Genomic DNA, 15,544 nt, shown 5'->3' with positions numbered 1-15,544 from the left:
ACATAGGTGGGTTAGTGTTTGTTAGAGGTCTAAATTGAGCCATAAATATTAGGAAGAAAGAAACATCTTAGTAAGACTTGAAGAGTAGGTAGGATTGCAATACCACTGGAGGCAGATTGGAAATGCAGGGAAAAACAATCCAGGCTTAGAGAATAGTAAGCCAAGGTATGGAGCAGGAGAAATATAAGAAAGATTTGTGAATGGGTTATTGGCGGTCCAGTATGACTGGTTGTTCAGAAGATATGAAGAAAGGTAATGTGAGATAAGACTTCAAGGGTAGGTTGGAGTCATGTTGCAGAATGCCTTCAATTCCATGCTAAGTAATTCAAATGGAGGTAAAAATCCACAGGAATAGACAGAGCTGGAAAGGTCAGGGGGATGTGTGTGTGTGTGTGTGTGTGTGTGTGTACATATGCGTATGCCATTTGGGCTATTATTAACTCTTTCCTGGTTCATGAAAAAGAGAAAAGTTTGTGTAAATCAGGGAGCAACTAAAAAGTAAGTAAAATCTAATTTGGGAAAATGCTTTGTATTACTTCTGTGAGCAATATAACAGAATTTAATTGTCACTTGAATGGACCAAGCATTTGTATGCTATTAACTAGGGTTGGGAAAACTTAAACATCTTCTCCTGTGCTCCAACAGAAAGGATAAGCCACTGCAGGCTTCCTGCCTTGTGTTCTGTTACAGATCTATTAGATCTCTGGGTGCCAGCACTTCTGCCACCCCTTCTGACTGTACCCAATTTAAGGGGGGAAAAGTGATAGATGGAGTTGGTTCAGGTAAGCTGAGTGAGATATGGAAAATATGTCTAAATTAGCAGGATCCAGAATTGGAGAGGAAAGAGCATAAAAGATAATGGCACTAGCGAATAGAAATCATTGTGGTGGCTTCTGCTCCTAAGGCACTGCTGTTTGCACTTCTGGACTTGCATAGACAGTCCTTGGCCCTCTAGGTAATAAATGTATCCTGGAGATCAGAGTTTCTACATGTAAATCCTGTCTCTGTCAGAGGGAAATAAAACCATGCTCAAATTACAAAACAATAGTCCCTTTCTAAAAGGAGGTTTTTTATTCTTTGCAAGCTTGTTGCTGGAGGGGTATTTTTAGATTTTGTACAGAGGAAGACTCCCATGTATTTTATGTATTCTGTACTGATTTTAAATGGAATTTCTCTTTTTATTTCTTCCTGCTGGTTTAGTTGGTAAGCTACAGAAATTTTTTGATGGTTTATATGGGCCCATTTAATATCCTGAAACTTTGCTAAAGTTGTTGTTTCATTTAATTTTTAGTTGACTATCTAGGGTTCTCCAAGGACACAATTACATCAAGTGAAAAAAATGATATTTTTGTTTCTTCTTTACTTATGTTTATTCCCTCCAAGTCATCTAATTGTTATAGCATTTCTAGCACTCTACCATATTGTATATGTGTGTATGCACATATCTATCTACATCTATCTATCTATCTGTCTGTCTATCTATTTATCTATCTACATATTATGCCACGTTGGGAAAATGTCTATTTATGTCTGTGTTTCCTATTGTGTGTGTTTTAATAATATAGTTATTTGTGCTGAAAGTTTTTCTAATAGTAAAAACAAATTTCAAATTACTGGTATAAATCCAACAAAACTATAGGATAGAATCTTCCTGATATGTTGCTATAGTCTATCTGCTAATAATTTATTAAAAATGCTACATCAGTGTTTATTAGAGATATTGCTCTAGTTTTCTATCTATGTTTTGACTCTCCTTGGTTTAGGTATCAAGACTACATTTATATCATGAAAGAATCTAATAAGACATACATATGCTTGTGTGTATATATATATATACGTATATATATGTATATATATGTATATATATGTTCATATATACACATACACACATACATAGTCAAATACTTTATGTAATATTAGAATTAGTTCTTCTTTGAATGTTAGATAGAATTCAGTTGTAAATCCATCTGATCCAAGGTTGTTTTTCCCCTTTTGGAAGTTGACTTACGGATTGTTTATTTGTCTTTTTCTGAGATTAGGTTGTTTAAATTATATTTTTTCTTGTTCTGTTAATCTGGTTATTTTATATTTTCTTACAAATATTCATTTCATTTAAGTAGTTAGGAAATAATTTCTAATATAGCCTTTATCTCTTCTCTTTTTAAGAAGTCTCTTTTTTCACTTTAGATTCTGGTTATTTGATAGCCTCTTTCTTTTAAAAATTAAATTAGCTAAAATTTTGTCTATTTTTAGCCTTTTTCTCAAAAATAGCTTATTTATTAATTCTATATGGTATTAGCCTTTGATTTTGCTAATCTTTTTTTAATTTTCAAGGATTTCTATTTTAATATTTAATTATTTTAAATGTGTTTATTTCTAATTTTTTAAAGTTGTATGCCCAATTTATTCACCTGTTCTTTCTATTCTTTTATTGATTAAAGAGTTTAGAGATATAAAATTTTCCTTGAGGACTACTTTGGCTGTATCCTCAAAATTTTGATATATTGTATCATTGTCATTATCTTTAATGAAATCATCTATCACTTCCAAGGTTTCTTTTCCCTCCTTAGCCAACCTATTCATCTTATTTACTGTAGTTAAAATATAATAGGACAACTAGATGGAGCAGTGGATAGAGTGCCAGGCCTAGAGTCAGGAAGACTCCTCTTCTTGAGTTCAGATCTGGCCTCAGGTCATTTGCTATGTGACCTTGAGTGAGTCACTTAACCCTGTTTGCCTTAATACCCTCTTCTGTAAAATGAGCAGGAGAAGGGGCAGAGCCAAGATGGCGGCTGGTAAGCAGGGAATAGTGTGAGCTCCATACGGAGACCCTCCAAAAACTTATAAAAAATGGCTCTGAACCAATTCTAGAATGGCAGAACCCACAAAACAGCAGAAGGAAGCAGGGCTCCAGCCCAGGACAGCCTGAATGGTCTCTGGGTGAGGTCTATCCCACAAGGAGCTGGGAGCTGGGAGCTGGGAACGGAGTGGAGCAGAGCCCAGCCTGAGCGGCGTGGACCATCCAGACCAGAAGCTGGGTGGAGGGGGCCCTAGCGCCCTGATTCAGTGAGCTGCAGCAGTTACGAGACTTCTCAACCCACAAACACCAAAGACTGCGGAGAAGGTTAGTGGGAAAAGCTGCGGGAGTGGAAGGAGTTCGCGGTTCGGCTTCCAGCCCCGGGGGCAGCGGAGGTGGGGCAGCTACAGCTGTTGTTACTTCCGGCTCCAGGCCCACCTGGTGGGAGGAATTAAGTGGTGGATCAGAGCAGGGGTGCACAGCCTGCCGAAGATCTAAGCCCAGTTCGGGTTGGGGTTCTTGGGGAAGGAGCAGTGCTGATGTGGCAGAGCTGGCACCTCCCCCCCAAACGTGGAACATAGAAAAAATGGAAGACAATGTGAAATATCTCATTGGAAAAACCACTGACCTCGGAAATAGATCCAGGAGAGATCATACACATCATTTTTCCATGTAGGAATGTAAACAAAACAGTTCAACTTTAGTAAGTCCCTTGCAATTTCCATTTCTTGATTACCTTTTCATGCTTCTCTTGATTCTTGTGTTTGAAAGTCAAATTTTCTATTCAGCTCTGGTCTTTTCACTGAGAAAGCTTGAAAGTCCTCTATTTTATTGAAAATGCATATTTTGCCTTGGAGCATGATACTCAGTTTTGCTGGGTAGGTCATTCTTGGTTTTAATCCTAGCTCCATTGACCTCCGGAATATCGTATTCCAAGCCCTTCGATCTTTTAATGTAGAAGCTGCCAGATCTTGGATTATTCTGATTGTGTTTCACAATACTCAAATTGTTTCTTTTTAGCTGCTTGCAATACTTTCTCCTTGATCTGGGAGCTCTGGAATTTGGCAACAATATTCCTAGGAGATTTCTTTTTGGGATCTATTTGAGGAGGTGATCGATGGATTCTTTCAATTTCTATTTCGCCCTGTGGCTCTACAATATCAGGGCAGTTCTCCTTGATAATTTCTTGAAAGATGGTATCTAGATTCTTTTTTGATCATGGCTTTCAGGTAGTCCAATAATTTTAAAATTATCTCTCCTGGATCTATTTTCCAGGTCAGTGGTTTTTCCAATGAGATATTTGACATTGTCTTCCCTTTTTTCATTCCTTTGGTTCTGTTTTATAATATCTTGATTTCTCATCAAGTCACTAGCTTCCACTTGCTCCAATCTAATTTTTAAAGTAGTATTTTCTTCAGTGGTCTTTTGGACCTCCTTTTCCATTTGGCTAATTCTGCCTTTCAAAGCATTCTTCTCCTCACTGGCTTTTTGGAGCTCTTTTGCCATTTGAGTTAATCTATTTTTCAAGGTGTTGTTTTCTTCAGTATATGTTTCAGTATTTTTTTGGGTCTCCTTTAGCAAGTCATTGACTTGTTTTTCATGGTTTTCTCACATCCTTCTCATTTCTCTTCCCAATTTTTCCTCTACTTCTCTAACTTGCTTTTCCAAATCCTTTTTGAGCTCTTCCATGGCCTGGGACCAGTTCATGTTTTTCTTGGAGGCTTTTGGTGTAGGCTCTTTGACTTTGTTAACTTCTTCTGTCTGTATGTTTTGGTCTTCTTTGTTACCAAAGAATGAATCCGAAATCTGAGACTGAATGTGAGTGTATTTTCACTGTCTAGTCATATTCCCAACCAACTAACTTGACCCTTGAGTTTTTCAGCAATGTATGACTGCTTGTAGACTAAAGAGTTCTATGTTCCACGATTGGGGGGTGGGGGGGATGCGCCAGTTCTGTCACACCAGCACTCCTCCTTCCCCAAGAATCCCCAACCCAGACTGGGCTTCAGCAGGCTCTTCACTCCTGCTCTGATCCACCACTTAATTCCTCCCACCAGGTAGGCCTGGGGCCAGAAGCAACTGCAGCTGTACTTCTGTAGCTGCCCCACCTCTGCTGCCCACAGGGCAGTAGCTGAACCAAGAACTCCTTCCATTCCCGCAGCTTTTCCCACTAACCTTCTCTGTCGTCTTTGGTATTTGAGGGTTGAGAAGTATGGTAACTGCTGCAGCTCACTGATTCAGGGCACCAGGGCATGCTCCACCCAGCTCCTGGTCTAGTTGGACGCACTGCTCATGCTGGGCTCTGCTCCGCTCCACTCTGCTCCCAGCTCCATGTGGGATAGACCTCACCCAGAGACCATCCAGGCTGTCCTCGGCTGGAGCCCTGCTTCCCTCTGCTGTTTTGTGGGTTCTGCAGTTCTAGAATTGGTTCAGAGCCATTTTTTATAGGTTTTTGGAGAGACTCAGTGAGGAGCTCATGCTAGTCCCTGCTTTCCAGCCGCCATCTTGGCTCTGCCTCCTCTTCATCTTTTCTTAAACAATAATTCTTTTAGTCTTAATGCACAGATCATTCCTTTGGGTGAAGATCAGGCTCTGAACACTTCTGTCATGGCCTGGTATGGTGTTGGCCTACTTTTCTTTTTTTTTTTTTTTCAGTGTTTTGCTTTTACATTCACCGGGCATTCCATACTATTCAAAAAACACAAAAGCAGCTTGGGCCAGGGAGATTTAAACTTTTGGGGGGGGGGACCTTTCTTCTCATATTAAGAGAATGATCTGATTAGGGCCCTCCTGGGATTTGGGGGGGGTCTATATACACTGCCTTAATGCCTAGGCAACACAGCTGTAGTCTTGCCTATGAGTAGAGTATCAGTAGATAGTTGCAAACCACAGCCTCTATAGCTAGTTGGAAAATTCTACAGACATTTTCCCTGTTTACTCTTGTTCTTTTCCAAGGAGTTGAGTCTTCAACCCCATCTTTGATTAAGAGACATAGCTCTGAGGCCCTCTACTTTGCTCTCAGCTAAGTCTAAAACCCTCTCAGATTAGAGTGACAAAATGATGCAGTCACTGAACTCTGGAGCTATGACTGTGATTCCTCTCTCTGGGGTCATAAAGGCAGTGCTAAAGCCTTATTATGTTTCTGGGATCTGGCTCCAGGATCCTGGACAAGCTTTGTCCCAGACTTCTTACCCTAATCACTTACCTACAGGTGAAATTGGCGATCTTGTGGTGGAAAAATGAACCACAGTGATTTAACCTAGATTTCCCACTTACTACTTAATCTATAGCTCTTCTTAAGTCTTCATTGTGATAGTTACTGGATCCCAGTCACCAATGGAGTGAAGCAGGGCTGTGTGCTTGCTCCCATGCTTTTAAGCATGATGTTTTCAGTGATGTTGTTAGACACCTTTAATGAGGATGAAAATGTCATCAATGTCAGCTACTACACTGACAGTAGGAGAAACTGAGATGTACTGCTTGCTCTTACTCTAACATCTTGGCTAGTCTCCCCAAGGTGCTTTTCCTATAACATAGGACTGATCATATAACTTCCCTGCCCAGGGAGCTACGATGATTTCCTATTTCTATAAGGCTCAAATATCAACACTAGTTTTACAGGTAAAGCCTTTGATAATCCTTCTTAAACATTTTCAACCTTCTTGAATAATACTCCACTCCACATAGTTTTTGAACAGGATACACTGGCAGTTTCTTAAAGATTTCATCTCTTATTTCTGAGCCTTTGTACTGGCTGTCCCCCTTCCTCCACCACTATCCTACCCTGTCTCAATTTCCATGGCTTCCTCCAAAGACTCAGCTCAAAATCTATTCTCTGAAAGATTTTTTTCCAGTCTTCCCCATCCCTCAGCTGCTAATACATTACTCTTTCAATACTTTCATATACTTATTATATTTTGTAAATTCCTGGCAAATATCTATGTCTCACCACTGGACTGAGATGGCTCTGAAGGAGAAAGTGAGGCTGATGACTTTGAACAGGCCTCCCCCATTTAATCCAGTTCACTTTTATGTCATGGCATCACCTCCCTGATGTCATGGTCCTCTTCAAGAAGAGACAAACAATAACTACATTCCTGAATATTTACATTAGATCCCTTATTAGAATGTACATTTCTTGAAAGCACGGACAATTTATTACCTTTCTTTGCATCTCCAGAGTTAACATAGTTCCTGGAATATAGTAAGTACTTAAATAATTGTTAAGACACTGAATGTCTAATTCTATCAAATATTTCATTGGGAATTTGATTGGTATATCAATACATCTATAATAGTAATTTTGGCATTATTGTTATTTTGCTGTATTACTATAGCCCGGCCATGACAACAGTTTTTCTAATTACTTAGGTCTTTCTTTTATTTATTTTGTACTTGGATCTGTTTGTATTAATCCTTTGTATCTCTTCATAGCTCAATTTGCCAATATGTAATGCATTTCAATGATATTTTAAATAGAATTTATCTTTTTAATTCTTATTCCTATGTCAATTAGTAATTTAGAGAAATCAATGATTTTTGTCAATTTGCTTTATATTTTCTACTTTACTGAATTTATTATCTGTTATTTTTCTTGGATTCTCTAAAGTTCTATGCATGTAATTATGGCGTCTGAAAGATAATTTAGCCTCCTCTTTGCTTAAGAATATTCTCTAAACTAATTTTTTTCTTGTCTTATCATTATGGCTGACCTTACGAGCACAATATCAAACAGCAAAGTACATAGGAATTCTTTCTTTATCTCTAAATTCTTAGGAAAGTATCGAGGATTTCTCTATTATAAATAATCCCTTCTTTTTCAATATAGATAGCTATATAAGATGATATTGAGGAAACTTTTATTAGGAATACTTTTAGTCCCATAATTTGTGATCATTATTTTGTTTTGTTTAACACACAAAAGCACCATGCTTTATCAATGGTTATTTCTTTAGCTATTGCAATAATGAGTTTTATTATTTTTGTTATCAATATGATTTGTAGCATTCATAGTTTTTCTGATACTGAATTATCCTCATATATTGGGGTAAAAGCCCAATTTAGTCACAGTGAATTTTTAAAATATATTACTGTAGTATCATTGTTAATATTTCTTTAACATTGTTTGATCAATTGTTTGATTCTTTAGGGAGATTAGCCTTAAGTTTTCTTTCTTTGGTTTGTCTTTCCTTACTTTGGGTATCAAGAACATATTTGCGTCATAAAAAAAAATTTTGTGAACATGTTATGCGGAATGGGAATTATTTATTCTTTAGAAGTTTTGTAGAATTTGATTTGGAATTCATCTGAAAGAAAGGTATATTGCTTGTTTTTCTTTGGGAAGTGTTTTTTTTAACTTTCTTGATTTTTTTATTTGAGATTTGATTACTTAGATTCTTGATTTTTTGTTTTAATCATCTAGGTATTATATGGGTTTTTTGTAAATACTTTTCCATTTTATTTAATTTTTATTTTTGCTGATATTTAATTAAGTGGAATAGTTCTGATAAGCTTGTTGTCTCTCCATTCATTATGAATTTCCCCTTCTTAGGTTTCATTTTGTTCATTACATTTTTATCCCTTAAAATAAATATTTCTAATGGTCTGTTAATTTTACTGGTCTTTTAAAAAAATTATTTATTTCATTAATCAGCTCAATATATTTTTTTTGCTTTCAATATTTTTTAAACATTCAGATGATTTACTTTTATAACCTTAATTTTTCTATAAAAGTCAAAGGCACTACCATGCTCACAGTCACCCTAGGTGACAATCTAGGCATCATTCTTCGTTTTTCATTCTCTCTTACTCAATTATTCAATCTTTTATCAAGTCCTGTACATTATACTTTCCTAATGTCTCTTATATATCTCCCATTCTCTTGTCTGACATTACTACCATCCTAGTACAGGTCTTCATCCTCATATGCCTGGACTATTTCAATAGCTTTTATTTAGTCTCCACTGCCTAAAGTCTTGCCCCATGCCAATCCATCCTCCATTCATCTGTCAAATTGATTTTCCTAAAGCATAAAGTTTACTATATTACCACCACCACTTCCCTGTTTAGAAAACTCTGGTGGCTCCTTATCACTTCCTATATCAAATATTAAATAATTTGTTTGGCATTCCAACCTTTTTATAATCTGTTTACACACACATGCACACACACACACACACACACACACACACATATACACATATGCACCTTTCCAGTCTTCTTCTACCTTCTCCCCCCTCTCCTCCATAATTTATTCTTGGTTACAGTGACTCTGGCCCCCTTGCTCTTCCTCACACAAGACACTCCATTTCCTGACTGTGGGCATTTTCAATGGACACTATGATTTTTAGAATTCTCCCTCCTGGCTTCTTTCAAGTTCCAGCTAAAATCCCACTTTCTGCGAAAAGCCTTTCTTTATCTCCCTTAATTCTAATGCCTCCCCTCAGTTGATTATCTACACTTTGTTGTTATTCATTTCTTTTTAGTTGGGTCTGATTCTTAGTGACCCCATTTAGGGTTTTCTTGACAATGATCCTAAAGTAGTTTGCCATTTCCTTCTCCAGCTCATGTTACAGATGAAGAAACTGAGGCGAACAGGATTAAATGACTTGCCCAGGGTCACACAACTAGTAAGTGTCTGAAGCCAGACTTGAACTCTGAAGATGAGTCCTCCTAACTCCAGGCCTAGTGTTCTATCCACTGGGCCATATATCTAGTTTGTATGTAGTTATTCACATGTTGTCTCCCCATTAGACTGTCAGCTTCTTGAGAAACCAGGGGGTATTTCAATTAAATGGTTTTTTTTTAATCTTCAGCATTTAAAACAGTGCCTGGCACATAATAAGTGCTTAACAAAACCTTGTTGTCTGACTGATTGACCTACCTGTGATCTTTTTTGGAGATTATTTGTTGGCTTTTTTTAGTATTTTCTAAATTGTACACTCAATTTTTCTCTTCATTCTCTCCTTTGTTAAAATTAGTGTTCATGCACAAAAATAAATTTCTACTCTGAGCTACTTTACTGCATCCAAACTGCATCCAACTGCATCCAAAAATTTTGGATAGGCCATCAAACTACTATTATTTTCTCTAGTATAATTATTTATTGTTTATGTAGTTTCTTCTTTGACTCACTCATTGTTTAATATAAATTATTTATTTTTCAACTAAGTTTATTTTTTTATGATTTGTTTAGTTCCCTCACTGATTAAAATTTTATTAAGTTATAGTCTATAAAGGATATATTTAACATTTCTTTCTGTCTGCATTTATTTATAATTTCTTTAAGCTTTAGCACGTGATCAGTATTTGTAAAATTGTGTCATTGGTCCTCATGTCTCTTTCTAGAACAACTAAAAATGTGGCAATCTAGTTTTCCTAATTTTCTGTTCAATGTCCTTGTCCTATTATTTGTTTAATCTCATTAGATTTCTCTACATATGAAATAAACAAATGAAGTCACCTATAATTTTTCCTTAGAATTCTAATAATTCAATTTGACTTTGTTTCAAGTGTTTTTATGCTATGACTTCTGTTCATGCATATTTAGTAGGATAGGGATTTCACTAGGGAAATTCACATAGGGAAATTTTCTGGGTAATAATTATTTATACCAATTTAAGTAGGATTTTCTAACACATGTAATTTTATAGTTTCCTAAATCAATGTTAACATAATATGTGTTAACATAATTTGCTCAAGGGTACACAGCCAATATGTATTAGAGACAAGACTTCACCTAGGTCTTTCTAGGTTTTATGACATCATTTCATAATTGTTGGTGCCTTTCTGTATAGTATATTTTCTCTGCGTATATCCTGTCATCATATGTATTTTAACTGTTGTCTTATGTGAGATAGTGATCTTTTCCTTTTAAAAATATTCAGATGATGTTTAACAAATTCTACTTCACCTTGCCATTTTTACTTCATCAATGCCACCTCTGCTTATCATCAAATAAAATCTTGCAACTAACATCCACTTTGGGCATCATCACCACCACCACTGGAAGTCTGGAAAAACCTGGGGCTTTTGTCTTATCTTGCCCTGAAATAGGTCTCTTACTTCCAAATTATACTTTCATATGCATATCCTCCCTCTTCTGCACCTCTTTTTCCTTTTCCAACTCCTCTGTTTTATCTTACTCTCTCTCCAGTAGAATGTAAGTTCCTTGAGGGTAAGCACTGACTTGCTTTCTTGCATTTATTATTCCAAAATGCCTAACATATACTAAAGACTTACCAAAAGCTTTATTTCTGGCCATGTTGGTGAATTTCTTGTATGCAAAGTGTTAGGGCTTGCTTTCTTATTCATTCTGCTAAGCCCATCTCTATTTTGTTGAGAAGTTCATCTCATTCAAATTTCATTTTTTCCCTCCATCAAAGTTTCCTTTTGGAAAAATAAGGAAAGGAGGAAATAGTAAATTTAATAGCTAGTATTCCTTGGAAGAATGCGATCCCAGGATTCTCATTTTCATTTTCTCTTCCTCTTCCAAGCCAGATTCAATTCACTGGGTAGTGTACAATTATCCTTCTGTTTCCCAATTCCCTCCCTAAACCCAGTCTTTTCCTTCATTCTACTTTATTCTAGTTCTTATGATTTTGTTGTTGTTGTTTTGTTTTGTTTTGCCTCCCATTGCCTGGCCCAGATAAGAGTGTTGATAGGATTCATGAAATCTATCCCCTTCCCACCCTCCAGGTGAATATTTTTCAGCAGAATTTCAAGGACTAAATCTCTCTATTTCTTCCATGACCTTTTGATAAGGCAGAACTCCCAAAGGATGGTTGTTTTTGACTATTTGATTATGCTCAACTATGCAAACTAAAGTCTTATTTTTCTTTATGATTTGGTATATCAGATAAAATATATCATATAACATTTCCTTTTACTCCCTCATTGATCCTAAGTAATCCTAGGTGATTCTGAGAGGAATACATTGGTACATGATCTATTTCTTTGGGATCATTTGGAATATTTCTTAACCCAGGAGCAACGGATTTTTGAGTAGGTTGCTTAGAGGACCTCTACTCAATCATCAAATTAATCACCAAGAACTTATTTAGTCCTTACTATGTGCTGGGCTCTGTATCAAAGATACAAATACAAAATGAAAGCAGTTCCAGTCCTTGTGGTGCTTGCACTCTAATGAGGGAGTCAACATGTATGTATTATATAAGTATATAAAAGGTAACCTAAGAGGGAAAGACATTAGCAGCTAAAAATACTTGGGGAGGCCTTTTTGCAGAAGGTGATGATGCCTCAATTGAGTCTCAGAGGAAGCCAAGGGTTCTAAATGGTGTAGGTGAGAGAAAGCATTCCAGGTATGGGGGATAAAGAGTACAAATGCATGGAGATGGGATATGAAGTGCTGCATGTGAGTAAGATCAAGTAGGACTGTTTAACTCTACCAAAGAGGACACAGAGAGAGTAAATATGGAAGAAAACTGGCATATGGGAGAGGGGGCAGATTATGAAGAGCTTTAAAATTAACGAGAGTAGTTTGCATTTCATGTTAGAGGGAGAGGAAGCCACTGGAGCTTATTGAAGGTGTATGAGAAAGAGTTTCAGATAGTCATACCCATACATTATGAAAATTACTTTGGTAGCCCATAAGGGATGTGGATTGGATTTAGAAGAGATATGAGCAGGGGAATCATTTTGCTCAGATATCTAGAAAGCATCTCCCACAAATGTGAAGGAACTTCTCTGTAAAGTCTAAAAGTTCTGCAGATGTGCAAAGGAGAGAGAGAGATCAATGAAATCTGGAAGAGTCAGAGAAGGCTTCATCAAAGAAAAAAACTTGAGATAGGCTCAATTTTTTAATCTACAAAGTAAATTTTTAATTTCTAGAAGAATAAAATAGAACTTCCCAAGAGAGGACAACATCAAAAGTGAAGGTCCAGAGGCTACAATGAAGACAGAATGGTTGACATTGAGGAAATTGGAATAGCAGAATTGTATTGGGCAGGAGTAGAAAATAAGTATGGGCAAGCAGGATATTTTTGTTTATAAGGCTGTATTTGTCAAATATGGAAGGAGCACCCTCATGTACAGGTATAGTAGAAAGAGCACTGATTTTGAAGCAGATGAATTGGGTTCTAATCCCCGCTTTACTTCTCGGCCCTGCAAGCTGATTTGGACCCAAGTGAAAATTTCCTGAGACTTAGTTTCCTCCTTAAGGAAAAAGTAAAGGAAATGTGAGGATTCATGGAATAGATAATAGAGAAGGAACACAAGCACTCTAAGATCACAGGTAGTCAAGTACTTCATTGTTATAGACATGCAAACTTACGGCTTTCCAGCACTTCAGTAGTATGGGCAAGCATAGGCAATTATGACCCCTCAGGAGAATGGAGGAATGCACCCTGGTTGAGAGCCTAGAATTATGGGTTTCTGTCTTTATATCTTATTTCTACTTTTGGGCAGATTCACTGGGACCAAGTGGGACTAGGAGTGTAGGAGCAGTCAATCAGTCAAGTGGCCTTACCAGTAATCAGTTAAACTTCTGTCAATACGTAGTAATAGGACAATCTTCATGGGGATTACAATATTTACCCAGCAACCTCATAAACAAGGGTTTTATCAGGATCACATCAGGTAATTCATTTTAGTTCAAATGAATTCAAGTCAAAGTATATAGTGCTTCCTAAATGTGATCAGTATTTCCTAAAAACAATGATATAAGTGCATTATTTAAACTATATATTTGGTATATGCCATCTTTGTAGTACATTGCATATGGTAAATGTTTAAAAAATGAATGAATATTTGGATGGATGAATGGATAGTCATTTGTCCTAACCTATTCTCTTATCTTCGAAGTAGGAATAATTATGTACATCTCATTTTCCTTCTAAGACAGTTATGAGGATCTAATTGAGAATATACAATAAATCACTTTGCAAGATGCAAACCAATAGAATGTATTCTTTAGTTTGCTTTCATACTTATGATTCAGTATGTAGAGGATTAAATCTGCTTTGGGGAAAAGAGTAGCAGCCTTCCCATAAAGACATACACTTTGCATTTTCTTGAGGGTTGGGTCAAAGGCAGAAGAACAGAGCCAAGTATGTGAGGCTGAACACCTTTTATAAAGGGAACTGGACTATTTTTTTTTGATATGATAAGGCTACTTCATAAACTCAGACTCCTGGCTGAATGTGGCCTGGGAAAATGCCTAGGAAGACAGTCTTTTAAATGCCTGGCAAGGTGGAGGTCTGAAAGCTTCCCTAAATAATTAATTTCAGGTTTCTGTGCAATTCAGGAACCTTGCTGATTTGAAAGCCATTAATTGCTGGTTAGAGTCCATTAAGTCACTGTGGATATAGAAAACATGTCCAAAGTTAAAAGATACAGCTAATAAAGGTGAGCTCATTGGTTAGATTGCTAATATGTATGACTTTTTTAGGGAAGGGAAAGAAGCCCAAGCTCAAAGTTCCCCCCAAAAGAAAAAGCTTCACCGCAATATTTATTTGACTGACTTATGTAGCTCGGCACCAAAAATTAGGAAGAATCTGTCCAGAATGATTGCCTTTTTCTAGTACAATGCAATCTCAAACCTAAAGGAGATTTCCCCCGGACTTCCCTTGTGTTTGTAAAAATAGTAGGAAATATACTGTAGACACTTGATATTTATGACTCAAAAGTTTGTGTTTTTAAAAATCTTAAACATAAATACAAGGAAAGCATTTTCTCCATCAGCTGCAAATTCACTAGGATAGACTTAATTTCATATTAGGCCATGGCATATAAAGTTGATCATGGTGTTTGTCTAACAAACACAAAATCCAGTGACATCTCAGTCACTTCATTGGTTTGGACATAACAATAATGTCTCACATTTGGATAATTTGTTAGTATTTTCAAAGGTTTCCTTCTTCCTTTTCTTCCTTTCTTCCTTTTCTCCCTTATTTCTTCATTTCCTTCCTTATTTTCTCATTTCCTTATATCCATTTCTCCCTTCCCTCCTTTTGTTTCTTTCAAAAGGACATTAAAGTCATAAGTCAGAAGACCTGGGCTCATATCATGACCCTGACAAAATCTAGGTCACTTAGAGTGAGTCACTTAGTAACCTCTTGAACTCACATTCATCATCTTTGAAAAGAAGATAGCAATATTTTTAATATTTGCTTTACTTTTGTTTGTATTTTTGCAAACTCATTAGATGAGATCCTTTCTAAATGAAGGATATATGTTAGGGTGACTAACATGTATGGATTTAGCCCCTAACTGCAAAGGAACCCTATGAATTCTTGTGCTCACTTTCATCTAATTTATTCACAATTGGTATATTCAAAGGTTGCCGAAGACTCTTTGCACTATATTGGCACATTTGTAAGAGGCTCCAGCTCCCTTTGCCTATCCCAGTATAAAACAACAAACCACTAATGTCTATATGTCTGGCTAGAGCAGACTTCCCAGGGCTAATCATCCTTGTAGCTTCATTTTCCTGAGTTGGACAAAGATGAGAACTCAAAGGATGAAAGTGAGACGAAAGTTTGGCATATGTCTTCTTGTACCCTTTCTACATGCATAAGTCCATAAAATGTGTCTATTGCTGCCTAATGCCTTCCTTCTGTTAATTACTTCTTCTTTATCCTGTATATAACTTGTTTTGTAAGGCAAGAACTCTCTTTTGTCTCTTTTTGTATCTCTGGTGCTTAGCCCAGTGCCTGGCACAGGGTGAGCACTAAAAATCCATTTGATGTATTGTTTGTTTGTTTGACTGATTATTTCTATAGCCAGATC

Source organism: Trichosurus vulpecula, chromosome 8, assembly GCF_011100635.1.
Source record: "Trichosurus vulpecula isolate mTriVul1 chromosome 8, mTriVul1.pri, whole genome shotgun sequence".
Taxonomy (NCBI): Eukaryota; Metazoa; Chordata; class Mammalia; order Diprotodontia; family Phalangeridae; genus Trichosurus; species Trichosurus vulpecula.
The sequence above is the reverse complement of the archived record's forward strand: the minus strand, read 5'-3'. Positions refer to the sequence as shown.